The sequence below is a fragment of the Vicugna pacos genome, chromosome 6 (assembly GCF_048564905.1).
Source record: "Vicugna pacos chromosome 6, VicPac4, whole genome shotgun sequence".
Lineage (NCBI taxonomy): Eukaryota > Metazoa > Chordata > Mammalia > Artiodactyla > Camelidae > Vicugna > Vicugna pacos.
In genome coordinates, this window is record NC_132992.1 from 56,742,113 (window position 1) to 56,769,285 (window position 27,173).

The following is a 27,173-nucleotide window of genomic DNA, read 5'->3' on the forward strand; positions in this document are numbered from 1 at the left end:
ATTGAAGTATAGTCAGTTTACAATGATGTGTTAATTGCTGGTGTACAGCACAATGTTTCAGTCATAGATATACATGCAGATATTTGTTTTCATATTCTTTTTCATTATAGGTTACTACAAGATGTTGAATATAGTTCCCTGTGCTATACAGAAGAAACTTGTTGTCATTTTACCTTTCCGAGACGGGGACGGGGACCGGGACGGGCGGGCGGGCTGCTACACTGGGAAGCCGGGAGCAGGGAGGACTTGGCATCTCCTGCTGCATTTGAATTGTGCACCAGTTCTGCCCATGCGGTTGAGGGTGGAGAGACGCAGTGGAGTTTGGAATAAAGGAAAGCGTTGGGGAAAAAAAAGAAGAAGAAACTTGTTGTTTAGCTATTTTACATATAGTAGTTAGTATTTGCAAATCTCGAATTCCTAATTTATCCCTTCCCACCCCATGATCTTTTTTTTTTTTATTTTAGGGGAGAGGTAGTTAAGTTTATTTATTTAATGGAGGTTCCCAGGACCTCGTGGATGCTAAGCATGCACTCTACCACTGAGCTATACGCTCCCTCTGCTGTGACTTTTTATTGCAGGCCTCCAATGAGACTTAAAATGGATGTTTAAAAACGAACCCCTTATCAGATATATGGCTTGCAAATATTTTTTTCCCATTTCATAAGTTGCCTTTTTAGTCTTTTGATTGTTTCCTTTGCTGTGCAGAAGCTTTTCATTTTGATGTAATCCCATTGTCTATTTTTAATTTTGTTGTCTATGCTTTTGGTGTCATAACCAAGAAAGCATTACTAAGACCAGTGTCAAGCTTTCCCCCACCCCTCTTTTTTTTTTTCCTGGGAATTTTATGGTTTCAGGTCTTGCATTTAAGTCTTTAATCCATTTTGAGTTGCTTTTTGTGTGTGCTATAATATAGGGGTCTAGTTTCATTTTTTTTTTTGCATGTGGATATCCAGTTTTCCCAGCATCATTTATTGAAGAGATTATCTTTTCCCAGTGGTATATTCTTGGCACCCTCATCAAAAATCAATTGACCATATATGCATGTGTTTGTTTCTGGGCTTTTAATTCTTTTCCATTGGTCTACGTATCTGTCTTTATGCCAGGATCATATTATTTTAATTACTGTAGTTTTATAATATGTTTTGAAATCAGGAAGTGTAATACCTTCATTTTTGTTTTCCTTTCTCAAGATTGCTTTGACTATTTTGGGTCTCTTGTGGTCCATATGAATTTCAGGATTTTTTCTATTTCTGTAAAAAATGCCATTGAGATTGTGATGGGGATAGCATTGACTCTGTAGATCTCTTTGAGTAGTATAAACATTTTACTAATATTAAGTCTTCTAATCATACAACTCAACAGCAAAAAAACAAATAATCTGATTAAAAAATGCACAAAGGACTTGAACAGACATTTCTCCAAAAAAGACATACAAATAGCCAAAAGGTATATGAAAAAATGCTCGATGTCATTAATTATTGGGAAATACAAATCAAAGCTACAATGAAATACCACAGATAACCACTTCATACCCACTAGGATAACTGTAATAAAAAGGAGAGATAATTGCAAGTGTTGTTGAGGATATGGAGAAACTGGAACCCTCATCTACAACTGGTAGGAAGATAAAATAATGGAGCTGTTACAGAACACAGTTTGACAGTTTCTCTAAAGATTAAACAGAGTTACGATATGACCTAGTAATGCCACTCTTAGTTATATACCCAAGAGAAATGAAAATACATGTCTATACAAAATTTGTACACAATGTTCATAGCAGCATTATTCATAATAACCAGAAACAACTCAAATGTTCATTAGTTGATAAATGGATAAATAAAAGTGGTATGTTCATAAGATGGACTATCATTCAGCCAAAAAAGGGAAGAAGTGCTGATTAATGCTGTAACATGGATGAACCTTGAAAACCTTATGCTAAGTGAAAGAATCCAGTCACAAAAGATCACATTTTGTATGATTCTTTTCATATGAAATGTACAGAGTAAGCAAATCAATAGAGACAGGAAATAGGTTATAATTTTCAGGAGCAGGAGGGTTTGAGGGAAATGGGGATTGACTGCTAATGTGTACAGGATTTCTTTTTGGGATGATGAAAATATTCTAAAGTTGATTGTGGTAATGGTTACACAACTCAATACACTAAAAACAATTGGTTTCAATACTTTAAATGGGTAAATTGTATGGTTTAAGAATTATATCTCAATAAAATTTATACATATTAAGTATATACAATATATATGGAATCAACAAGAAAGGAACAAAAAATACATTAATCTTTTAAATATTTTATTTTAGCCTAAAACCATTTCAGTGTGCATCCATCCACCAGTAGTTTGACGTAGGGCCAAGATTTCTTTGAGTATAAGTTTGTTGATTGACATTCTATATTGTTTTTCTTGCTTTAATCACACTCAAAATTGTTGTCTATGATTTCCATTTATTAAAAGATAAATGAGAAATTGAAGACATTTGCATGTAATTGCAAAGGTCTTTTAGATTTTTTTCAGTGCTTTCAATCTTTTGTAGTCATCTCACCCACTCCTAATTTTTTATAACAGCTTTATCAAGATATAATTCACACACCATAAACTTTACAACTATAAACCGTACAATTTAGTGGGTTTTAAGATAATTCACAGAGTTATACACATACTTAATTTGACATTAAAGTTTCTAGCTATTTGCCTTTACCATCTCTTTCTAAAGTAATGAACATAGTTTTAATAAAAAGCTCTTTTTGCACTCAGCATTTGATTAAATCATGTAAATACAGTAACAGAAATCTGACATGAATAAGTTTGGGAGAAAATGTTTGATCCTTGGTGAGCATATACAATCATGGGCATAGATGTGCTTGGGTGTACCAGTGTGTAGCCTACAGGCAAAGTGTTACCAAGGCAGTGCATAGTACAGAGAATGGAGAGAGCCACTAAGTTTGGAGAACGAGTTAAGTGGAGGCTGGTAAAGAGAGTTTCCACTGATCAAGCAAAACACTTTGGAAGTTCAAAGGAAGAAAGAAAATCTTGTAGCTTCCTATATGAAGTGGCTTTGAAATGGGCCTATAAGAATGGATAAAATATTTCCCTTCAGTGGAAAAAAAATTTGGAGAGAATTTAATGAACCTCAGTGTACGGCTCACACAGCTTTAACAATTAGCAACAATGACCAGCCTTGTTTCTTCTATATCCCCTTCGACTTCCCCCACTGGAAAGATTGGTACAGTTTTGTTTTGTTTTTACTTTTTTCCCCCATATTGAAGTATAACACAGGTGTAGGAAAACACCTAACTTAGCAATGAAATAACAGCTCATTGAAATTTTATATATGTATATACCAGTGTAACTACCACTCAGATCAAGACAGGACATTCTGCCTCAACAAAGCTGGGGAAGAAAAAGATACAGAACATTCCTAACTTACTAGAAGGCTTCTTTATGTCCCTTTCCAGTCAATGCTGCCCCACTCCAAAAGATAACCACTGTTCTGACCAGTATCACTATAAATTAGTTTTGCCTGCTCTTGAATTTCATATAAATGGAATGATATAATATGTACTCTGTTGTGTCCAGCTTCTTTTAATCAATGTCATGTCTATGGGATTTATCCATATGGTTTCATGTAATAGTAGTTTGGTTTTTTTTGTTGCTTTATAGTATTTCACTAAGTGAATACTCTACATTGTTTTTTAATCCATTCTACTGTTGATGGACATACGGGTTGTTTCTAGTTTTTCCTTTGAATCTTTTTGTGCATGTCTTTTGGTGGATATATACACTCATTTCTGTTGGGTATATTTACTGGAGTGGAGTTTCTGAGTTGTAGAGTACAAATATGTTTATCTTTAAGTGCTGTAAATTTCCCAAAGTGTTTGTACCAATTAATACTCCCACCACCAAGGTAAAGCATTTCTTTCAGTTGCTCTACATCCTTGCCAACATTTAGTATTCTCTTTAGCCATTCTAAAGGGGGTGTAGTGGTAATCATTAGTCCTTTCTTCATCTTTGTTTTTTTTTAAATTAGATACTTATGTTTATTATGTAAGTTCATGAGGAGGTAGTTAAAATGGGGTCATTAGAATGGGCCCTAATCCAATATGATCGGTGTCCTTATAAGAAGAGATAAGGGCACAAGTGCACAGAGGAAAGACCATGCGAGGACCCCGTAAGAAGGTGGCCAACTGCAAGCCAAGGAGAGAGTCCTCAGAAGTATTCAAACTTGCTGACATTTTGATCTTGAACTTCCAGCGTCTAGACTGTGAGAAAATTAATTTCTATTGTCTAAGACAATCAGCCTATGGAATTTTATTGTGAGAATCCTAGCAAACCAATACATATGGTAAGGGTATGTTTAATTTTATAAAAATCTGCCAAGCTGTTTTCTAAAACAGTGTACCATTTTTGCATTCTCACGGGCAATGTATGAGTTTCAGTTGCTCAGTATCCTTGTCACTGCTTGGTATTGTCAGAATTTTTAATTTTAGCAATCAGGTGTGTAGTGGGATCTAATTATGTTTTAAATTAGCAATTCCTAATGACTTAATAACATTGAATATCTTTAATTCTTATTTGTTGCTCAGTGTAGCTTTAATTCGCAGATTTCTGATGATTAGTTATATTGGACATATTTCTATATGCTTATTGCCCATTTGGATAAAATCATTTGTAAAGTGCCTATTTCGGTATTTTGTCCATTAAAAACAAATAGGATGTCTGCCTTTTCCTTTCAGAGTTATGGGAGCTCTTTTCAAATTCTAGAGACAAAGACTTCGCTGGATACATGTATTGCAAACATCTTCTCCCAGCTCTACCCTGCATTCCAATCTCTTACTGGTGTTTTTCGATGAAAAGAAGCTCTTCATTTTAATGAAGTGCAATTTTTAACTTTTTGTTTTATGCGTATACTTTTTCCTCTTACTTAATAAACTTTTGTCTACCTCAAGATTATAAAGGTATTTTCCTATGTTTTCTACTAAAAGTACTATCTTTTCATATTTAGGGCTACAATCCATTTTAAATTAATTTGTGTGTGTATATAGTGTGAGACAGGCATCACATTTTCCTTGTCCAATTTATCCACCACTATTTACAGAAAGGATAGAATGTGTAAAATTTAAACTATGGATATTATGTGAGGAATGGAAGGCGGTGATATTCCAACATGAGGGAATTGAAAGCAGTGCCACAAGAATAATTTATTTAGGAATAAGTAAGTAGGTCTGTTTAAGGTGGATATCAAACTTCAACATTCACAAATATTACGTATTAAAAACGTTAAGTCCTGGATATCCCTCCTCCCCCAGAATTCAGACCAGTAGTTCTGATGTGGATCACAGATAATTTGTGGAATACACTTTGAGAAATGCCGGTAAAGGCCTGGCAGGTGCTATAGGTCTCTGTCTTTTTCAGATCATGCTGATATAATTACTTTTAAAACTCTGTGGACTTCCTGAGTGTTAACTTATAATCTATTCCATTATATAAAAGCCAGGCAGACAAATCTTCTTGAAATAAGCTTTTATCTACCTTGGACTCCTTGTGAAGTTGCTGTGGGACAACGGCCTTAGATTCTTAGACGCCCCACTGCTTAAACAGAGACAGTCTGTATGATACACTCTTAAAATCTTGAGAAGTCCTTCTGTCTGTCTGAGAGAATCTATGAGACATCACCTTAAACCTCTCTGACGTCTTACTAAAGGATCTTGCAGTTCTGTCCTAGATTTGATTTCTGCTTTGAAGCCATTTAAAAATTGTTTGCCACCTACGATAGACTCCTACAACTGATGGGACAAGATTAACTACAAGAATTATGAAAAGAAATGGGAAAAAATTTGGGAATCATTCAAACCTGATGCTTTGTGTGATGCTTCAGCTGTTGATTTATACTTCTTCTAATCAAAACATCTTTTTTTCTTTTTCAGAGATACGTGTTATTTCTCTTTTCTCAATTCTAAACAACTTTTGACAAAAGTATTCATTGAACTTTTCACTGGAGTATCAGTGCTTGGATCTGAGCTTTTCACTAATCTTGACATTATATCCTCTATTGTCAGGCTGGAAGCTGAATGGAGTTTGTTGCTATTGACCTTTATGCTTCTGTAATTTGGTTTCTTTTCAATCTCCTGAACTAACGGGAATTCAGATCTCCTATAACAGTCCCAGTGCACTCAGTTGAAGAAAATAAAGTTATAAAAAGTAAATTTTAAAGTCAAAGAAGGGAAAAAGCGGTAAAGACAACAACAACAACAACAACAACAGAACTTTCACTGTCTTTGAGCTGACAGTAGAAATCTCCTCTCCTGGCAATTTTATAGGAGGTAAACTGACAAACCCTGGCATGAGTTTCTAAGCATGACGAAAATTTCTCGGTTAGTATGTAAATTTGCAGCTCATTGTTTCTGCAAATTCTGCTTTTCTTTATTGCTATCCTTGAAAGATTAGAGCTGATTCGTAAGAATATAACACAAGACTAGTGATCTATTTGTCCCATTATTTGATTGATAGTAGTACCAATGGAGGTTTTGTGGGAGCGTATTGTTCTACCTCAGTTGCTTCTGACATGAAATGAAAAAAAAAAACAACTTTATCTTGAGTTCTACTCTGTGATTGGTGCTATAAGCCAGCTCCATCTGCAAACAGATCTGACAATCACTGATGTCATTATCCAGACACAATAGAAAATGAGACTGATGTTCAATACTTAGAAGACCAGGGTACCTCATCAACAAGCCCTCATTGAGTAGTGATTTCTGATGGGATATTAAAGAACACTGAGCTTTTTCTAGGTTTGGAAAGTCAGAGCTCACAATCATACAAGCAAAAAATAAACTACTTGTTGGATTCAATGTGTAAGTATAATTTTTGGTCAGCTAAAGAAATGAATGCTTGGTGAGCATGACAAATCATAAACTAAACTAAACTAAACTAAAACAAAAATAATAAATTTTAAATAACAAAGCATTGCAAATAAACATGAAATATTTGGGTTGGATTAGATGCTTTCTATGATCTCTTGCAGATCTAACATAAATTTTCCATAGTGCTAGAAAAATTAGGTTAGTGAAAATTCACAAAAAAGATACAAGTCAAAGTACTACATTCATGTCCTGGAAAATACGTGAAAATATGAGTAAAGGGCATAAATGAGCATGACATCCAGGGTTTTCTCTTTAACTTGTCAAGGAAGCATAACTGTCCCTAAAGACATGTGAAACATTGAAGATAATGTTTATGAGGAGAAGTGAGCAAATGAAGGGGCAAGCCAACGTTAGCATCAGACATTTCTCTCCGGGATGCAAAATAAGTTTGTGTGTCATCAAGGAAATATTTTGTGAGGGTAGGTATGGGTTTAGCCTGACATAAACAAGATCTACTCTAAAGCAAATTTGCTGAATGCCTTCAATGTCTCAGGGAATATAGTTGAGTGACCAGCTATCCCAGTTTGCCTGGGACTGGGGTGTTTCCTGGGATGGGAGACCTTGAGTGATAAAACTGGGAAAATCTCAGGCAAACTGGTACAAGTTGGTCACCTGAGTTATGACAAAACCTAGCAGAAGTCAGATCCCATTGGGAGTACAGCTCCATCACTCCAATCAGTACAACGTATCCCTCTTCTCATTCAATAGCTTGAGAAAACACAAAATAGGCAGATGGAAGCCTCAATTTTCACTTCAAATACAATTACATTGTGTCTCCTGGTAGAAGCCTTCTTCCTTTGGGAGTTAAGACCTCTAAAGCTGTGGAGATCAGAAGCAAAATTTTTGTAAGCAGATTATTAGTTGAATAATGAGAAGAACCACTCTGACTTCTTCCCCTTGGTTTCTGTACCTATACACTCTGTCTGTGGGATTAAATAAAAAAAAGATTTCCACACAATCTATGCCAGTGCCACCTCTCCTTCATTCACACCTATTGTTTCATAAGAAATTCCACCTAATCAAACAAGAAAAAAATTGAGCCTGGTTTGGGGATGCAACAACATGTGGGTACCAGCTGAAGGTAAACTGCTTTAGAATCACAACCCCATTCAGGGGTGGCCCTGGAGAACTATGAGGAGGATAAATTTTCCCAGTGGACAGAAAATCAAGCCATACATCTGGTATGCACTTTGCCTGGAAGGAGAGATGCTTATATATTTACATCTACATAAATTCATGGGCTGGAGGTCAGGGACTTGGAAGGTACAAGATTGGAGAATTGATAACAAGAAGGTTTGGGAAAGAGGCACGTGGATGTCCTCACTTAATAATGGACATAGAATTTAAGGGTATTTCTTTCCCATGAAAATGCTCAGCTAGGGCATAAGATTGCAATTCACTATAATCAGGTAGGCAAGATGGGCCCCTAGGATATACCAATGTCTTTCCTCAGCCAACCTGCAATTTGTTCAGTGAGCTCATAAGTCAGGTGGTAGTAGCAGAGATGGAGCTTACACAGGATTCAAACACATGAACTTCTTCTCACCAAGATTAATCTGTCTACCACCACTGCTAAGTGCCCAGACTACAAACAGCAGAAACCTACACTGAACCCTGGTATGACATCATACACTGGGGGGAATAGCAGCCATCAGACAGCAGGTTGATTTTATTGAACACCTTCCATCTTGAAGGGAGGACTGATTGGTCCTTACTAGAATAGACACTCATTCTAGATATGGATTAATTTTCCCTGCATACAAAGCTTCTGCCATCATCATCTGTCTACTTACTGAATGCCTATTCACTGTCACAGAATCCCACACATTATTCTGACAAAGAGACTTATTTCACAGCAAAAAAAAAAAAAAAAAAAAAGTGAGGCAAGGGATTTACTAGAAGTAGCTGACATTATAGAATAGTTGGAATGGAATGGCTAGCGAAGACCCAGTTTTGGTAACAAATGAGAGACAGAGACAATGTCTTGCAATATTAAGATGCTCTTCTACAAGATGGAATATGTACTCTGAATTGGTTACCAATGTGTATGGCTCTTTTTTTTTTTAAACTCATTTGTGCCTTCAGAACCTTTTTAAGCTAGATCTTACATAAACCACATAAACCATATTTTTTTGATGATGAACAACCTTTCCAATGACAACATTTATGGGTTGATGAGTCAGATTACACCCAATTCACAATAGGCAGCTCAGGTCACCTGGTCGGTTGGTGTTCCACGATCAGGTGCTCAGTTGATTAGAGGATAATGGCATTCAGCATATCCCCAAACCTAGAAGTCTGCACTATGATTCTCCCATTGAGACTTGCCAATGGCTTTACATAGTATCCTCATCTTCACTGTTGGGTCTTCTGGGTCCAGGGCTCAACTGACAAGATGGCACACAGTCCTTAGACCTACTACAGAGTTCCTTCCAGATTTGGGCCCTACTCAAAATTAGCATAACTAGTTGCCCAGTAAATGAGTTAGAGTAGCAGACCCAAATGTGGTATATGTTGCCTCCAGAATCCAAAGATACCCTGATGGTTAATTTCATGTGTCAACTTGAACTGGGCACGATACTCAGATATTTGGTCAAACATTATTCTAGGTGTTTCTGTGAAAGTATTTTTTAGGTGAAATTAGTATTTTCATCGGTTGACTCTGGGTAAAGCAGATTATTCTCCATAAGGTGTGTGAGCCTCATTCAATCAGTTGAAGGCCTTAAATGAGAAAATCTGACCTCCCCAAAAGAAGAGGGAATTTTACCAGCAGACTGCCTTGGGACTTGAATTGCAATGTTCACTCTTCCCTAGGTCTCCAGCCTGCCTGCCCACCTGCAAGATTTTGGACTTGTCAGCCTCCACAATCATGTGAATGAATAGTTTACCAATTCCTTAACATCAATCAATTGCTCTTCTCTCTCTCTCTTTCTCCCTCGCTCTCTCTCTCTCCCCACATGGTTTTATTTCTCTGGAGAATTCTGACTAATACAGATGCCTTTTCCTTAGTGGTAGGCATTGCAAAATGCAGCAATTTGGGCTTTGCTTCAGAATACAGATTATAATATAAGACCAGGGAGGTACTGCAAAGGGACAAGGCTGGAACCCTGAGGAACAGCAACACAGTAGTGACAGAGAAGACAAACTCAAAAACAGACTGAGAAGAAGCTTAAGGCTAGAGAGGAGGAAAAGAGAGGGCAGAAGAGCCATGTGGGTGAGGTCACCAAGGTCAAGGAAAGAGAAGCCTTTTGAGAAGTAATCAGCAGTGTCACATGACAGAGAGGAGTTAGCAGCAGGGAGGTCATTGGTGACTTTGAGGAGAAGCGTTTCAGAGTCAAGTTGTGGGTGCAGAAGCAGGTTACTGGAGTATAAGTAGTGAGTGAATGGGTAGTGACAATACAGTCAAGTAAGTTGCACCTTATCCAATCAATCAAAAACCTGGCTTTGTAGGGGATGGGGTTGATGGGCGGTCTGGAGTTTGAAGGAATTGTTTTCCGCCTCCTTTAAGTGGAGAGATCCTTGAATGCACTTATGGCTGATAGAGACAGAAAGGCTGAAGATACAGGCAGAAAGGGCATTGCTGATGGACTGAGGCCTCTGCGGAGGCCCAGAGGGCTGGCATCCAGAGCTGTGTGTCATGACAGTCAGCCTCCAGAGGAATTATTCTACAGCCTTCACAGAATAATGATTTGTACTGAAGCTTGCAGTCTGTTTATCTTTCTCATAAAATTTCCAAAACAATATATGGAAGTACCAAAAGGTGGTTTTTAAAAATTGTTCACCCAGATCAAAGGAAATTGGTAATTGAAGACATGGTCAGAAATAAATGGAACAAAGCCTGGGAAAGGATAGTTACAGGGTTGTCAAATGATGGAGAAGAAAAACATTGGGCAAGGACTGGCTGGGATCTAAGAGTTATCATGAAGAGCTGAATATGAGCAAGCAAATAGCAGTCTGATTTAAAAAGCAGGCACCATTCTGGAGGACACAAATTTTCAAATGCACGTTTTATATTCAAAACCTAACATGATGCTGTGTATGTTGCAAATATTGCTGACTTGGTTTGATTTCTTGCTACGGATTTGCCCTCACCAGGTCACACTCTTAAGAATTTTGGGCAGCAGTGGTGATGGTTTATGCTGAAATACTCATGTTCTCTTGCCTGATTCCTCAGGCCAAGGTTCATCCCTTCAACTTGGCTGGTTAGAGTGAAGTTTGTACAGGCAACAGTGTGAGAGAGTAATTTTTTTTCTTTATGTGATACTAAGCAGTCTGCATGTTGACCACATTTTTTATTTAGGCCTCATTTAATAGTTAATACTAATCAACTGATCTAACTTAGTAAACAAATAAATCTTGTCACTTAATCTTCTTTTACCCTGAACATTACTTAGGTCTCTTATTAGTAAAAGCGTAGCATCCACTATTAAAGAGGGCTGTGAAAAATGTTAAGAGAGGATTGCAGAGATGAGGAGAGAACTGAAAAACAAGACCTGGGAATAACTGGATTAGAGAAAGGAGAAAACCACAAGGATGATTTTAACGAACTCTTCATGTATTTATGGAGAAATGGGATCCTCACAAAAGATACAAAATAGTTTAAAACCACACAGATTTTATCCTCACATTTTTCTGTTTCCTGAAAATTGTCTACAACAACCATATGTCTCTTTTGGATTTTTTCCTCAGCATTCTATTGTGAAAAATTTCAAACATACAGAAAAGTTGAAAAACAGTGCAATATACACCTGTACACCTACCTCTTAGACACAACAGTTGCTGACATTTTTACATATTGCCTTTCTCTATGCATATTTTGGCTGGATCATTTGAAAATATGTTATAGACATCATGAGTTTTACTCCAAAATAATTCAACAGGTGTTTCTGAAAAATATGGGTAGTCTATATAATTATATACTGCAACCACATATATTAGTATACCCTCAAAAATTAACAATAGTCCTTTAATATTATCCAATACCCAGTCCATACTTAAATAACTCCAATTTGTAATCAGAATATCTTTTGTAACATTTTTTTGCAAGAGGATCCAATCAAGGATAACTTACCACAGTTCTTTGGTTTGTCTTTTAAAATATGTGATAGTCTCGCCAACTTCATGAGTTAATCTTAAAGTCAGAAAACATAGATATTAAAAACCAGAACATTATCTAAAATTTTTGCATGTTACTTCATTTGGTATTTACAATCATGGTTACAATAAAAATATGCATAGCTTTTAAGAATGGAAGAAATTTTAAAATATTACCTGGATCATCTCTGCATGTGAGTCTCAGGGCGGGTATTTTTTTAAAACTTCCTTCTATTTATTTATTTGTGTTTACCAAATGTTTTTTTTTTCAACAATGAATGTGCAGTTAAAACTGTGTCCAAGATTGAATTCAGAACATAGAAGAATTACACAACAGTGAGGGTCAGTAAATATTAAACACTGAAATAGTTGTTTGAAGAAGAATGTTGAATTATATTTAAAGTTTTTAGATAAGAACAATTTCTACCTATCTGGTGGGGATAAATGTGATTTGGCTTGAGGCGAAAGGAAAGTCCTCAAATCTTCTTTTTTTATGCTGTAAAAACAAGTTATAACCTAGCCTGTTGGCATGTGGGAGGTAGTCTGGTAGACTGGAAGAAGCTTGGATTTTGGAGTTTCAGACTCAGCTTTGCCCCTTACTAGCCATTTGGTCTAGGCAAGTTACCTGATTTTTTGAGCCCGCTTTCTCCACTGTAAAATGAGTGCAATTACATTTTACTTGATTGTTGTTAGCATTACCAATTACATACATTATATGAAAAGTAGCTAATATAGTAGTTATCATTCAGTATAATTAAGGTTGAATGTCTTTTTTTATGTTGAGTAAGAACATGTAATAAGGTGTTTGTTTATAATAAAAGTTATATACCATTTTATAGTTTAAAAATATTTAAAAATACATAATCTCATTTAATTCTCACACTAATCCTTTGAGCCAAGTGTCTTTCTAAAATTGTAGTATATTTTATTGTACTATAAATAGCAATGGGAATGAATGATCTACAACTACATACAGCATGGATGGATCTCACAAATACTGTTGGCTACAAAGCCAGACTCAAAGGAGTGTATATTGTATGGCTTTATTCATATAAAATTCAAAAAGGCAATATTTAATTATATATTCACAAGTCAAGATAGTGGAGAGGAGGGTGGAAGTAGTAACTGAAATGGTATACCAGGGGACGCCTTCTGGAGTGTTGCCAATTTTCTGTTTCTAGACATGGTTTAGTAATGCTTCACTGATTGATTGATTGATTTTTTAATTGAAGTACAGCAGATTTAGCAATGTTGTGTTAGTTTCTTGTGTACAGAATAGTGATTTAGTTATACATATAAATATTCCTTTTCATAGTCTCTTTATTATAGGTTATTACAAGACATTGAATTAGTTCCCTGTGCTATACATTAAGATCTTGTTGCTTATCTAGTTTACATATCGTAGTTAGTATCTGCAAATCCCAAACTCCCAATTTATTACACCTTACCCCTTTCCCCTTCAGTAATCATGTTTGTTTTCTACGTCTGTGAGTCTGCTTGTTTTATAAATAAGCTCATTTGTGTTATTTTTTTTAGATTCCACATATAATGACATCATATTGTATTTTTCTTTCTCTTTCTGACTTACTTTACTTAGTATAATAACATCTAGGTCCATCCACATTACCACAAATGGCATTATTTCATTCTTTTATATGGCCGAGTAGTATTCCATTGTATGTATACTCCACAACTTCTTTATCCAATCATCTGTCAATGGACATTTAGGTTGTTTCCATGTCTTTCCTGTTGTATATAGGGTGGCTATGAATGTTGGGGTGCATGTATCTTTTTGAATTAGAGTTTCCTCCAGATCCATGTCCAGGAGTGGGATTGCTAGATCACATGGTAAGTCTATTTTTAGTTTTTTTAAGGAACCTCCATACTGTTTTCCACAGTGGCTGTACCAAACTACATTCCCATCAACAGTGTAGGAGGGTTCCCTCTTCTCCACAGCCTCTCCAGCACTTATTGTTTGTGGCCTTTTTAATGATGGCCATACTGAACTGTGTAAAGTGATACCTCAGTGTAGTTTTGATTTGTATTCTCTGATAATTGTGAAGCAAAGTAGTCTTATCTTTAATTAATGAAAGAGGAAATGAAAGGTCTGAGAAGTGAAGTGACCTGTCCAAAGTCACAGAGCAAAAAGGAGCAGAGCTGGGGAACAAAACTAGGTTCTGTGATTGCAAATTCAATATTTAACAGAAATCCTTAGAAGGAAGCATATAAAATCATGAAATCAAGAATCAAAGATCCTTTAAAGATTTTTTCTTTCAATTGCTAGATGTACTTGGACAAAATGTATGTATTTCAATATTATATTTTTTTGGTTAGAAGAGTTTACCTAATGCTGGCTGGCAGCCAATTTAATATTTCTGATTTAATTTAGTGTTATCTTTATGCTCATTATTTATGCTAATGACAAAAAGATATAATAAGTAAGGGAATCCTATACATAAATTAACACTCACATTTTATTTTTATTTTATTTAAATTTTGTTGGGGGGGAGGTTATTAGGTTTATCTATTTTATTTTTTAATGGAGGTACTGGGGATTGAACCCATGACCTCGTGCATGCTAAGCATGCACTCTTGCCACTGAGCTATACCCTCCCCCTGAAAACTCACATTTTAATTGTTTGTACATCTAAAAGTTTATACTTTGGGAGTCAATGTAGTGCAGTGGCACATGCACAGGAGTTGGAGTCAAACAGATCTGGGTTCAGGTGCTGGTTTTTGAACTGTGTCGTTGAGCTAGTTAGTTATTCAGTGCAAGCTAGTCCTACAGTATTAGCACTAGTACTATAGGGTTGTTTTGATGATTCTGTGTGCTAATGTATGTTAAACACAGTGCATGTGCAGAATGAATACTGATTCCTCTTTCCTCATTTAATCTATCAGTTTGCAATCACTCGACAGCCTTTGAAGATAGGAGACATGAAGGTACCTTCAATAATGTTCAATTATGTTACAAAGAAGCTTTACCTTCCTGCTTATTTCTGCACAAATTTCCCTTGAAAGTTCCAGTGATGTCTCAGACCTGGAATCTTCCCTTTACTTTTAATTCTTGGGATTGTATGGGCAAAGTGGAAATTCCCTTCTGCTTAAATGAGACTCTAAGATTTCTTGCAGCTATTTAGAAATGGAAGAAAAATGTTCTGTTTATCTATTATTGCACAACAAGCCATCCAAAAATCATAAAGATTATATAGGGTCAGAAATTCAAGGAGGGCTTGGCTGGGTGATTATTTAGCTCCATGAAGTACAGACTGGGATCCATTGGTGGTATTTAGCTTGTGGCATGGATGGTCTAGGGTTCTAGAAGTCTCCATTCATGTCTGGCACCTTGGTGGGGACAGATGGAAGGCTGGGCCCAGCTAGTTCCTTCTTTCTCCCCAAGTGGTCTCAAGGCCTGTCTAACATGGTCTCTCCAGCAAGGTAGTTGGACTTTCCCACATGGCAGCTTAGGGCTCTAAGATCAACAGTTCAAGAGACAGGAAGTGGAATTGCCCGTCTCTTATAATCTGCGCCCAGAACTTGGCACAGTGTTACTTCTGGCATATCCTACTGGTCACATCAGTCACAGAGCCCTCCAGGATTCAAAAGGAGGGGACACAGATCCCACCTCTCCATGCAGAGTGGCAAGCAATGTCTGGTCACCTTTAGTCCATTATGGAATCACTCAAATGCCATATGCTTGAAGAGACTACACGTCAAAGGGGAACAATGCAGACTTCTCATAAGCAGTTATGTGTCAGATGCAACTGTAGATGTTTTTATGAACTCCCCGACTCCATTATTTGGGTGGAGAAGATGGACCTGGAATCTTCCCTTTACTTTTAGTCCTGTGAAATGCTTCCATTATACTTTCACCTCTGCCATCCCTGAAATGGTGGAGTAGAAGATGTAATCTGTAATTCATACATTATTCAAATCTCTACATAACTCACCAGTTCTGGGAAGTCTTCCCTAGACAAAACAGGAATAGCCGGCTTTCTCTCTACCTGCTGAAGAGATGTGTACTACGTGACTTTAAAACTTCTCCAAAATTCAGAAAAAGAATTCTTACATGCTAAAAGTCAGAAGGCAATCTCCAGTAAATTGTACTTTGTTAAACTGAGACAGAGAGAGAGAAAGACAGAGACAGAGAGAGAGACAGAGAGAAAGGAATATTATCTAGATAACAGTGCTACACTTAATCATTTTCAATAAAATTTAATTTCTTAGTTGTTAAAACTAGAGATACTTCAGATGTTGGAAGTGCTAATCCTTTTTTTTTTTTAAGCAAGTTAGTTGCTGCTTCAGTAACATTAGAGGGTAGTAAGCAGTAACCAAGGTTAATTTTATCTTAGGTTAATTATATGTGTTAATTATAGTTAATGATAATACATTATATTATACTTCAAAACTTAGAGGGCAGATCTTAATTCCTAAAAGAGCTTATCATGTATAACAGTCCTAGTAAATCTTTCTGTATGGATGTGAATAAATAGAAAGCTTATAAAGAATGAAGCATTCAGTCACTTGCCTTTTAAAAAGTCAAAGTCCAATCACTCAGAGAAGTTGAAAGAACTGATATATTTATGCTTCTTTGCTTCAAACTATGGAAAATACCACAAAAATAAATAAAATATTATCACAAAAATAAGTGATCCCTCACTACCAGAAGTGGTATATTTAGAGTAAAAATGTCTCTAAACTCCATTTATTTACTTAAGTCAGAAAAGAAATTTTTTATTCTAACCTAAAACCTGCTTTAGTATCAACCAGAGGAAATCAGATGATTGTTTGTAGGCTAATCAAGAATCCTTAAACTCCTTTTTGGAAATGATATATTTTCCTCTTTGTATTAAGAAACTAATGGCTTCAGTGAAGCTGGATCTTTAGGCACACGCTCAGGAGAAGCCAGCGGTTTAGAGATAGATTGCTCTGAGGGCCTTGAAACCACTGAGGTGCTGAGTAACTCTACTGAGAAAGAAAAGAGAAGGCAGCCCTTATGGAGTTAAAATAAGACAGAGAATGCTTCATTGGAGAACACAGTGGCTGAAGACTGGCAGAATTCTCAACATCTCAGGCTACCACATACTGTTCAGTTTTCATTTGTACTTTGGAGGTGTTCTAGAAAGCTTAGACAAAAAAAAAAGAGTAAGATATAAATATATAGTACGTTTTTAGCCAGCCCATATAAAGGAAACTGTCGCTGTAGGAACTGTTCTGATATTCGTTACTTAAAGACTTCTCTTATTCCCCTTTGTCAGGATGTAGGGGGAGGTGTTAGGGATGGGTCCTAATTTTATCTCTATACACACCCTTAAAGCGTTTGAATCATTCTGAGCTCTCATAACATTTGCGGAGAGCTTGGAGTGTTTTGTATATGTTCTGGGCAATGGCTGGCATTCTGCGAGAGACTGATAAGCAGTAAGTGATAATAATCGACACGTCTTATTTGCCAGTGGACCAGGAAGATCGCCGTCATTCAGCAAAGAGCAAACTAACAAGCAGGAATTCTGGCCAACCTCTCCTTTCCTCTGCATTTTCTAGTTATTCGCACAGGCTTAATCTTAATGAATGACCACCAGTTGGCAGACACAACAGCTTCATAAAATTTGCACACAACTTATTTGGGTTGGTTTTTAATTTCTGTTTTTGAAGCCAGGGTTGCCCCAAGTAGAATTCAGAGAGAAACTCTGGAGACAGAGAAGTGAAGATTTCCTTTTCTAGTGATTTCTGGGGAGAAATCTGGGACGGGCAGGGTGAAATCGCACACTATTTGCCTAAGGTTAAAACAAAAAAAATTCCATTCTGAGGGGCCAGGTGGTGCTTCGGTGGGAGGGCTACACAAGACGAAATCAGGTTTGGGGGAAGGAGAGAGAGCAGGGGGAACGCGTGAAGGGAATTCCGCCGCGCCTCCGGCACTGGGGCTCCCACCCTCCACCTAGCTTCGGGACGTTATCTCGGGAGGAAAGCCCTGGAATCCCGAGCCGGCGGGACGCTGGGACTTACCCCGAGCGGGTGGGCGAGCAGGCGGGCGGGCGCGAGGGGGCGAGGGCGAAGGCGACGACGCCTGTCCCTTTAAGGGGCCGGTCTCCGGGCACCGCCGGCCCAGACGCCGGGACGTGCCGAGCCCGCCCCGCCCCAAAGCCGCCCGTTTCCTGCCCGGCGGCGCGACGGCACCTGAGCGAGTGCGGCGGCGGCGGCTCCTCGGAGCAGGCGGCTCGGGTTGTAGTACCGGCGCCGCCGCGTCTTCCCGGTCTCCTTTCCCGGCCGCGCACGGGTAAGGGCGAGCAGGCCGCGCCGGGCCCCGGCTGGGGCCGCGGGGACCGCGGGGGGCGGGGAGGGCGGCACTGGCCACGGGGTCCCAGGGCGGACGGGAGGGCCGTGCCGGGCTTGGGGCGCAACCGCAGGGCCGGGACACCGCCCGCTACCGCCCGCCTAGTAGGCCTCGGGGCCTGGGGTGCCGCCGCAGGTTCCTGCTTGGGCCAGGCCGCCGCGGCGGGAGGGCTCCGAGGGGCCTTTTGGCCTCGCCGGGCCGCCCCAAGCCCGACCCCGGTTCCGGCGCGGCGTCTCCTCTGGGGACGTCTCCCGAGGGCGAGGTCGGCAGGAGAGGGCCCTGGGGTGACCGAGGCGCCTATTTTTAGCTGGGCGTGAGGGCCCCCGGCAGGGAAGGCGGATTACCGCCTTCTCGGCCGGTGGACGGAGGGAGCGCGTCCCCGGCGGCGTCCCTGCGCCGGAGCTGGGCCACGCTTACGCCATGCTGGAATTTCAGTCCTCGCCGCTCTCCGGATACTTCGGGAACCGGCGCTCGCCCCTTCTCAGGGCCCCCTCCCACCGCCCCGTGCGAGTCCTTGCGTCCTGGTGAGGGGCGGTTGGGGAAGGGAAAGCAACGTGAGGGGAGAGTTTGGAAAAATCTCTGGACCGCCCTCGAGACGGGGGAAGTTATCCTTCCTTTCCCTGAGGGGTGTGTCTTCCTTACTGATTCCCCCCTCCCCCCCTTCAGTTTCCAACAATGAGATTTTTGGCGTTGGGGACCTCGGCAGAAAATCTAGCTGGCAGCCTAGAAAAGTCTTACGGCAGTCAGGTAACTGGTGTGGGATGTGCAGCCCCGCACGTTGGTCGTGACGGAGCGGAGCATGTGTGTACCGGAGACATGCAGCCTCGGACGCGGGGAGCGGCTTTCTAACTTGGGCCAGCTGCACCCTGATTAGGTTCAAGACCGGGCTGTTTAATCTTAGTCATTCCTCCTAGGAGGAAGAAAGAGTTCAAACTTCATAGTTGGGGCTATACCAGAAAAGGATTCCTTAGCAGGCATCTGAATAAGCACTGCTTAAAAAGCTACAGTTGAAGATAACTGTTCAAAGTTGTGAGGTTTTTGAGATACTTTGTGGAAAGCCTTAGGAAATTTAGTCACCCATATCGTGCTATACAGAAACATCTTCGGGGTGAACTAAACACTCTGAATTGTATGGGAATTGACTTAATGTTTGAATTCTTGATAAGTTAATGTGCACTTCTCCCTACTTCACCTATCAGGCAAATGACAACGCTGTCTCCAGTTTGGCTAAAGCAGTTGCTCATGAGATGAGTGTGATTGTCTCAAGAATAATACTGGAGTACTCTTGAGTTGATCTGTGTTTTGGGTAGGCATGCCTTGATGTAGACATTCATGTTTAATGTGTTCTCTGATAAACAAGCCCCCGCCACCTGACACCCCCACCTCCTTTTGTTCAAATATCTAACAATAAATAACTGGGTTTGTTGGTTCTAAGAAAAATTCATTAATTCTCTCCTCTTCTCAACATTGAGTTAGAAATGTCTTTAATGTCACAGCATCATCTGTCCTTACAGTATCTCTATCAGGTACTCTTTGAGAATGAGGTGTTCTATTTACCTTTCTGAGATTCATACTGAAACTTAAAATATAACAAAGCCTAATGAAATTTTTTTCCTTAAAAATATTAGGCACTTTAAAGTTATAAAGGTTATTGAGTATTATTTAACTTTCTTTTTTTTTATTATTTAACTTTCTTGATGACTCAGGGTCAGCATTATAAAGACCCATTATTACTTTATAATTTTGTTTCCAGTTTAGTTTTTTTCTGTATCCTCCCTTAATATCAATGTCTCTCTTGCTTGATGCATGTGTTTTCTTGGGTCTCTCACCCCAAGCCTCCTGCATAGTTCATAGGCTTTAACAGTAGAGAGAACATTTTAATAATTAGATGTTAAGTGACAGTCAATATGACTTTTATAAAGGGCCTGAGAAGTGAAGGCTTTTTTGAATCTTAACTTCTAAAGAACCCATGTTAAGATTGTTACTGTTGCCAAGTTCTTGAATTTTACTTGAAATGTATAGAAGATGTATTTTTAATTGCATGCTTAGTGTAATTTTTTAATAGCAAAGGAAGTTTAAATCTAAGGGATCTCATGAAACTTTGTAAAAAATTTAAGTTGTTAATAAACGTAGTGATCTGGATTTCTTAGGCATCTGACCTAATAGGTAATAAGGAAATACAGTGAGACCATGCATTACAAGAACATTCAAATGTTTGAATGTAACACCTTATAAGCTGCTTGTTCTGTTTATGTTTTTAGTTATTTTGAAGATAAATTCAGAGTATACATAGAGGCTAGAAGTAACTTTTTTTTTTTTAACAAATGATTACTCTTATGTATAAATAAAATTGAGTTTCATTGCTTCCTCTTTCAGTTTTTGTGAATATGACTTTGGGTGTCCTGATCTTAAAAATGTATTTTATGTGGATATCACAGGGAAAACACTGTTTTAGATAAGAATATAAACTATTTTTTTTTCTGTAAACAAAATTAAACAGAAAGAGGAAAAACCTTAAGTGCCATGATTTAACTTAACCTTCTGTATCTGAGCTCTAGAAAAAGAAAAGTAATAACAGTTTATAACTATTTGCATACCAGGCTGCTGAGTTGGTGTTTAAATGTTATTTTTGGTCTTTGAGAGAGTTGGCAGTTTAAACTTAGGCTTTTAAAATTAATTATTTAAAAAAAAAGGTGTGGGTTTTTAACTGACTTTATGTTAAAAAGATAAATGAGGCAAAACAGTATACTTTTAGTACTAAGAATAGCTTTAGTAATGACTCGAGTAGGAAATCTAGTATTCCTAGGAAATGTGTAAAAAATACTTCTTTTTAAAAAATTATGGTTTAATATTTTACCTGTTCCCTTGACTAGGACAGGCTGATTAAGAACTTTTAACTTCAAATCTAGTTTTAGTGAAGTGATTGATACACTAAGTGGAACTTAAATTAACTGTTTACACTCTCCCCCTTCCAAGATACTACTTTTTGGGTTTCTCTTTTCACTAAATTGCTCTGCTCATTCTGTCTTTATGATTCTTCCTCATTCTTAAAGTGTTCAATCTTTGGTTCACTTTTCTTTTCATATTCCCCTAGTGATCTCATCCAATGTCATGGCTTTAAATACCTGTATGCTAATGGCTCCCATTTTTATATTTCCAGTCTAGACTTGCCTCCTGTTCTGAATTTCCAATTGATCTGAAGGAGTCAAGTCAAACTAAAATTCCATGTTTCTCTTTAAACCTGCCTCAGGTGCAGTCAGATCCATCTTTCTTGATGGCAGCTCTATCTGGCATTTAGGTTAAAAAAAAAAAAGTTGGAATCATCCCTGACTTTTTTCATTCACACTTGGAATTCTTGGCTCTATTTTATCTTGAAAATATATCCAGAATTAAATAATTTCTTACCGCCTCTATTGCTTACTAGGCTGGTCAAAGCCATTCTTCTCTCTTGCCTAGATTTCTACAGTTAATCTCCTAATGGGTTTCTCTGCTTCTATCCTAGCTCCCTATAGTTGTTTTCAACACAGCAACCAGATCATATCACTTCTCTCCTCAAAACTCTGCAGTAACTGCCCATATGCAGAAGATAATCTAAAGTTTTATGCAAGTTTCTCATCACTTAGTTCTTTAATTATATAATGTGTAATGTAAGTGGAGTGAGTATGGGTGCTTGGGAGTCTGAAGAACTTAGGTTTGAATTTGGCTTTGCTAGTTAATACCACTTATTGTAAAGAGGGGAGGGTATAGCTCAGTGGTAGAGTGCATGCTTAGCATACACGAGGTCCTGGGTTCAATCCCCAGCACCTCCTCTAAAAATAAAATAAGTAAACCTAATTACCTCCTCTGCCACACACAAAAATACCACTTTATTGTATGTGTGAGTTGAACTATCATAGTTTACCTTCCTGGGGCTCATTTGTCTTGCTGATATTAATAGTTGGCACATAAATGATAGCTAACATTTAGAGTGTTTGCTGTGAGGCTCTGTAAACATTTTACATACACTATCATTTAATCGTCTCCACAGCCTTACAAGATAGGTACGATTCAGTGGAAACTAGGCAGACAGGTTAAATAATTTGTCCAAAGACACAGAGCAAATAAAGGGAGGAACCTGAAGTTTTTTTCATTTGAAGTTTAATTTCTCATATGTCAAATTAACTTTTTTTGTATATATATGTATGTATTCTCATTGAAATATAGTCAGTTTATAATGTGTCAATTTCTAGTGTACAGCATAATGCTTCAGTCATACTTGAACCTACATATATTTGTTTTCATATTCTTTTTCACCATGTTACTACAAGATATTGACTATAATTCCCTGTGCCATACAGAAGAAACTTGTTGTTTATCTATTTTATATATAGTAGTTAGTATCTGCAGATCTTGAACTCCCAGTTTATTCCTTCCTACTCTCTTCCCCCCGATAACCATAAGTTTGCTTCTATGCCTGTGAGTCTGTTTCTGTTTTGTAGATAAATTCGTTTGTCTCTCTTTTTTTTTTTAGGTTCCACATGTAAATGATATATGATATTTTTCTTTCTCTTTCTGGCTTACTTCACTTAGAATGACAATCTCCGGATCCATTCATGTTGCTGCAGATGGCATTATTTTATTATATTTTATGACTGAGTAGTATCCCTTTGATTAAATATACCACAACTTCTTTTTTTTTTTTTTTCTACCACATACCTCTTTATTTAGTCATCTGTCGGTGGACATTAGATTTGTTCCATGTCTTGGCTATTGTAAATAGTGCTGCTATGAACACTGGGTGCATGTATCTTTTTGAATTAAGGTTCCCTCTGGATACATGCACAGGAGTGGGATTGCTGGATCATATGGTAAGTGTATTTTTAATCTTCTGAGGAATCTCCATACTGTTTTCCATAATGGATGCACCAAACTATGTTCCCACCAACAGTGTAGGACGGTTCAGGAGGAACCTGAATTTTAACTAAGTATTCTGACTCTAGAGCCCATTCTCACACATACAGCTGTTTTGTAAGAATGCTTTATATATATTAAAAAAAAAGCACTGTCCATGTGCAATTATTATCTGTTAGGTGTTAGAAAGCTACATTAAGTTTGTAAAGATTTCTTTCCCCTGAGTTAGAGGATTAACTCTTAAAGTTAGTAACTTAAATTTGAGAACTTAAAGTTTCCAAGTAGAGAAAATAGTAAAAGCTACTTAAAACCAAATGTTTCATATAGAAAGCAATAGGTAGACTATGATACTTTTAATTTACTAGAAATTTTTCAGTCTCAGTTTCTGTGTATATGCATTGTGAGTTACTACCATGTGGTCTTGTAGGGATTGCTCGGTGGTTATTTCAAAAAACCTTGATCACCTTACCTAAAATGCATGTCCTCTATTACTGTCTCAGCCTTATTTTTCTTCATTTTATTATCAGTTATTACCTAACATTATAACATATGCTTATTTAGTTATGTGCTTGATATCTGTCTCACCTAAAAGAATATTGACACTATGAGATGGGAACTTTGTCTTGTTCAATGTGAACTATGTTTCTGGCACTTAGGTAGTGCTCAGTTTGATGAATGAATAAGTTGCCTGATATTTGAAAATGATTAGGACTCATTGAGCCTTCTGCTTTACTTGTCATTTGTGACATCCTCCTTCTCCATTGGCATGGCTAGTTGATTTAAATGGAATGCCATGTAAAATGAGACTTCAGGAATAAGGATTTCAGTTTACTTTTTGGAGTGGAATGGAAAATGAAATTTAATAGATGAATTTCAGCAAAAATACTTCTATGCTTAATACAACTTAATCTTGTTAATCAGTAATGTAAGTATCCTGAGTGAAATATGAACATAAATTATTTAGTGGTTGCATGTGTTTAGATCTGGTTATCTTTGAAATAAATTCAAACAAGCTAAGCTACATTGAAAGCTCCCTAGTGTTCTGAATGCTGCACTGTTGAACATTTAAGATGTTTCCTTTAATTTTTAATATCCACACACAGGTTGAATTCATTTACTTGCTTCTGACCTGTACTTGATTAGTTTATTAGGAAGTAATACTCATTTGAAATGTGCTTCATAATTTGCGTGGTTTTCATGACCTGAATGTCTGAGGTTGGCTGAACGTAATTTCTGTGAAGTGAATTTCTCCAGCATGTCATATAATTTGGTACTGTCATTTCTGGGCATAGTTTCAGTTACTGTGGTGTATAATCCTTTAATTTATTTGTTTCTGTTTTGTTTTTGAACTCTATAAATGGGGTCCTTTTATATGAGTTTATTTGCAACTTCCTCCCCCTTCCCTCAACTTTATGATCCTGATACTCTCCCACCGTCTTGTATAACTCTAATTCATTCACTTTCACTGCTGCATGGAATTTTATTGTATGAATATTTTCCAATTTATTTATTATCTGTTATTAAGCAGTTGTGTTGTTTCCAGTTTTCTTTTGCTATTATAAACAATGCTGCTATGAACACTTTATATAGGTCTGTTGGTGCACTTGCATACATATTGTCTCTAAGATAGTGTTTTTAAAAACTTTTTTGTTACTACTTACAGTAAGAAATAAATTTTACATTATGAGACTCCATATATTAACAGATGTACATATACATAACAAAATGTTTCTTGAAAGAAATAAAACCTATGCAATGCTAGTCCATTTCATTAAAAATAAGAATGCTAGCCAAGACCTACTAAGCTGATTTTTGCTGATCACTAATATGTTGAGATTTGCAGTTTGAACAAATTGTTTTGGACCGTAAATCTAACTAGGAGTGGAATTACTGAATTGTGGGAGAGGTGCACTTTTAGCTTTACCTGAGGTAGTGCCAAATTGTTTTCCAATATAATTGTACCAGTTTATTCCCCTTAGTAGTATGTACATATGATGGTTTCGCATTCTTGCCTATACAGTTGACACTTGAACAACTCGGGGGGGTTATGGATGCTGACCCTCCATGCAGTCGAAAATCTACCTATAATTCATAATCAGCCCCCCATATCCTGTTTGAATCTGGTTTGGCATCTGCAGGTTAAACCAATCGCATGTCATGTAGTTCTGTAATATTTACTATTAAAAAAATGTGTATAAGTGGACCCTTACATTTCAAGCCTGTGTTGCTCAAGGTCTACTGTGCTTGATATTGACAAATACTAGTTAGACAGCCTGGTGGGTATGAATTGTTATCCTGTAGATTTTACATTTTTGCTTACTGGGAGATGTCTTTTCAAATGTTTGCTGGCCTTTTTGTTTCCTTTTTTCAGAAATAGCTGTTCATTTTTCTGTTGGGTGGTTTTTCTTTTTGATTATGGGTGTTCTTTATGTGTTCTGAATAATAATTCTTTGCTTACCACATATCATAAGTGTCTTTCCCCACTATATGGCTTGTCTTTTTCACTTTCTCATGGTTTGTTAATAAAAGTTAAACAGTTTAGTTGAATTTCTCAGGATTTTCCTTTTATGATTTATACTTTGTATCTTGTTTAAGGAATCTTTCCCTGCCTCAAGGTTATAAAGATACTGTTGCATATTGTCTTATAAAGTTTAATGTTGCTTTTCACCGTTCTTTTCCAGAAATCGATTTGTTTCTTCCTTTTTATGCTGCTGTTTTCTTCTCCAAAATTCCATTGCTTAGCATTTCAGTTTTCTTTTTTCTTTTTTTTTTTTTAACATTTTTTATTGATTTATAATCATTTTACAATGTTGTGTCAATCAGTTTGCTTTTTTAAGGGCTAAAATGTGTGAATTTAGTAGGTGCTTTGAAATAAATCTTCAAGTTACTAGTTTTATGTACTGTCCCCACTTTGCTTTTAGAATCATAGGAAAATAATTATTTAAGGATGTCAAGGTATGGGTTGTTATCCAGTAAACTTTGAAATCTTCACTCTCCCCCATATGACATTATAAGAGATTTGTAAACATTTCAGTGATGCCAGTGTTTGCACGTGGTTTTCTTAAGTTGTTATGGACATTTCTTGTGTAGCCGTCTGGTTAGTTGTTTCCTTAAAGTTGCAGCTCTTTGTGCTTTGTATTTTGCAGTTTCATCATAGTGCACTGTAAGCGTGGACCTACCTCTCTATATCCAGCTAGAGTATACATATAGTATACTCTATATCCACTTAGAGTATACATCTAGTCTGAGGACTTGGATCTTTCTTCATTTTTGGAAAAGTCTCAGCTCTTGAAATACCGCTTCTGTTGTTTTCACTTTTCTTCTCTTTTGGTAGACCTGTGTTGGAATCTCTTAGTTCATCCTGTGTATTTTAATTGCTCTTTCAGTTTTTTCTCTTTATTTTTCTATGCCTTATACTAGGTGAATTTACCAGTTTTCCTCCTGCTTCTGTCTAGTCTAGAGTTTTTTCTCTCTATTAAGTCTACATGCCAGTGTTTAGAATTTTCATTTCTTAGATTTGGAATTGCTTTTTCATATATACCTGCCAGTTCTCCCTGTTTTTGCTTTATGGCCTTTTTGCTGCTTTTTGAAAAGACTCCTATAGGTCTCTGACATCTTCAGTGTGTTCAAATTTAAAAATCTGTCAGACTGTTTCATAAAACTAGTATCATCTGATGTGAATTAATCATTTTATCGATTTTTTTCCCTCATTAAATTTCTTCCTATGTTTTGGATTATTGGTTTATTAACTTCATTTTGAGTAGAGTTGGTTTTTGGTTTTTTTTTTAACCTTTTTTTCCCTCAGTGATCATTCTCACCCCCACCTCCAAATTGTTTTTCAGCTGTTTCTACTTGGGCCACTGTTCCTCTTGTCACAAACTAGGTTTGTTCTGGAATAGTAGAAAAAAGCAAAGTGGAGAGAAG

The 27,173-nt window shown here is 37.4% G+C and overlaps 1 protein-coding gene across 5 annotated transcripts in view; it reads left to right on the plus strand.

The window, feature by feature from the left end:
- Window positions 1–18,165: 18,165 nt before the first annotated feature.
- Window positions 18,166–27,173, plus strand: part of KTN1 (kinectin 1) — a 98,364-nt gene continuing 89,356 nt past the window's right edge. For 4 of the 5 annotated variants that reach the window (XM_072963095.1, XM_072963096.1, XM_072963097.1 and 1 more), the window contains exon 1: window positions 18,166–18,302. The gene's annotated coding sequence lies outside the window, so the exon portion shown is untranslated. The remainder of the gene's footprint in view (window positions 18,303–27,173) is intronic. The other variant, XM_072963094.1, reaches the window with a different exon arrangement.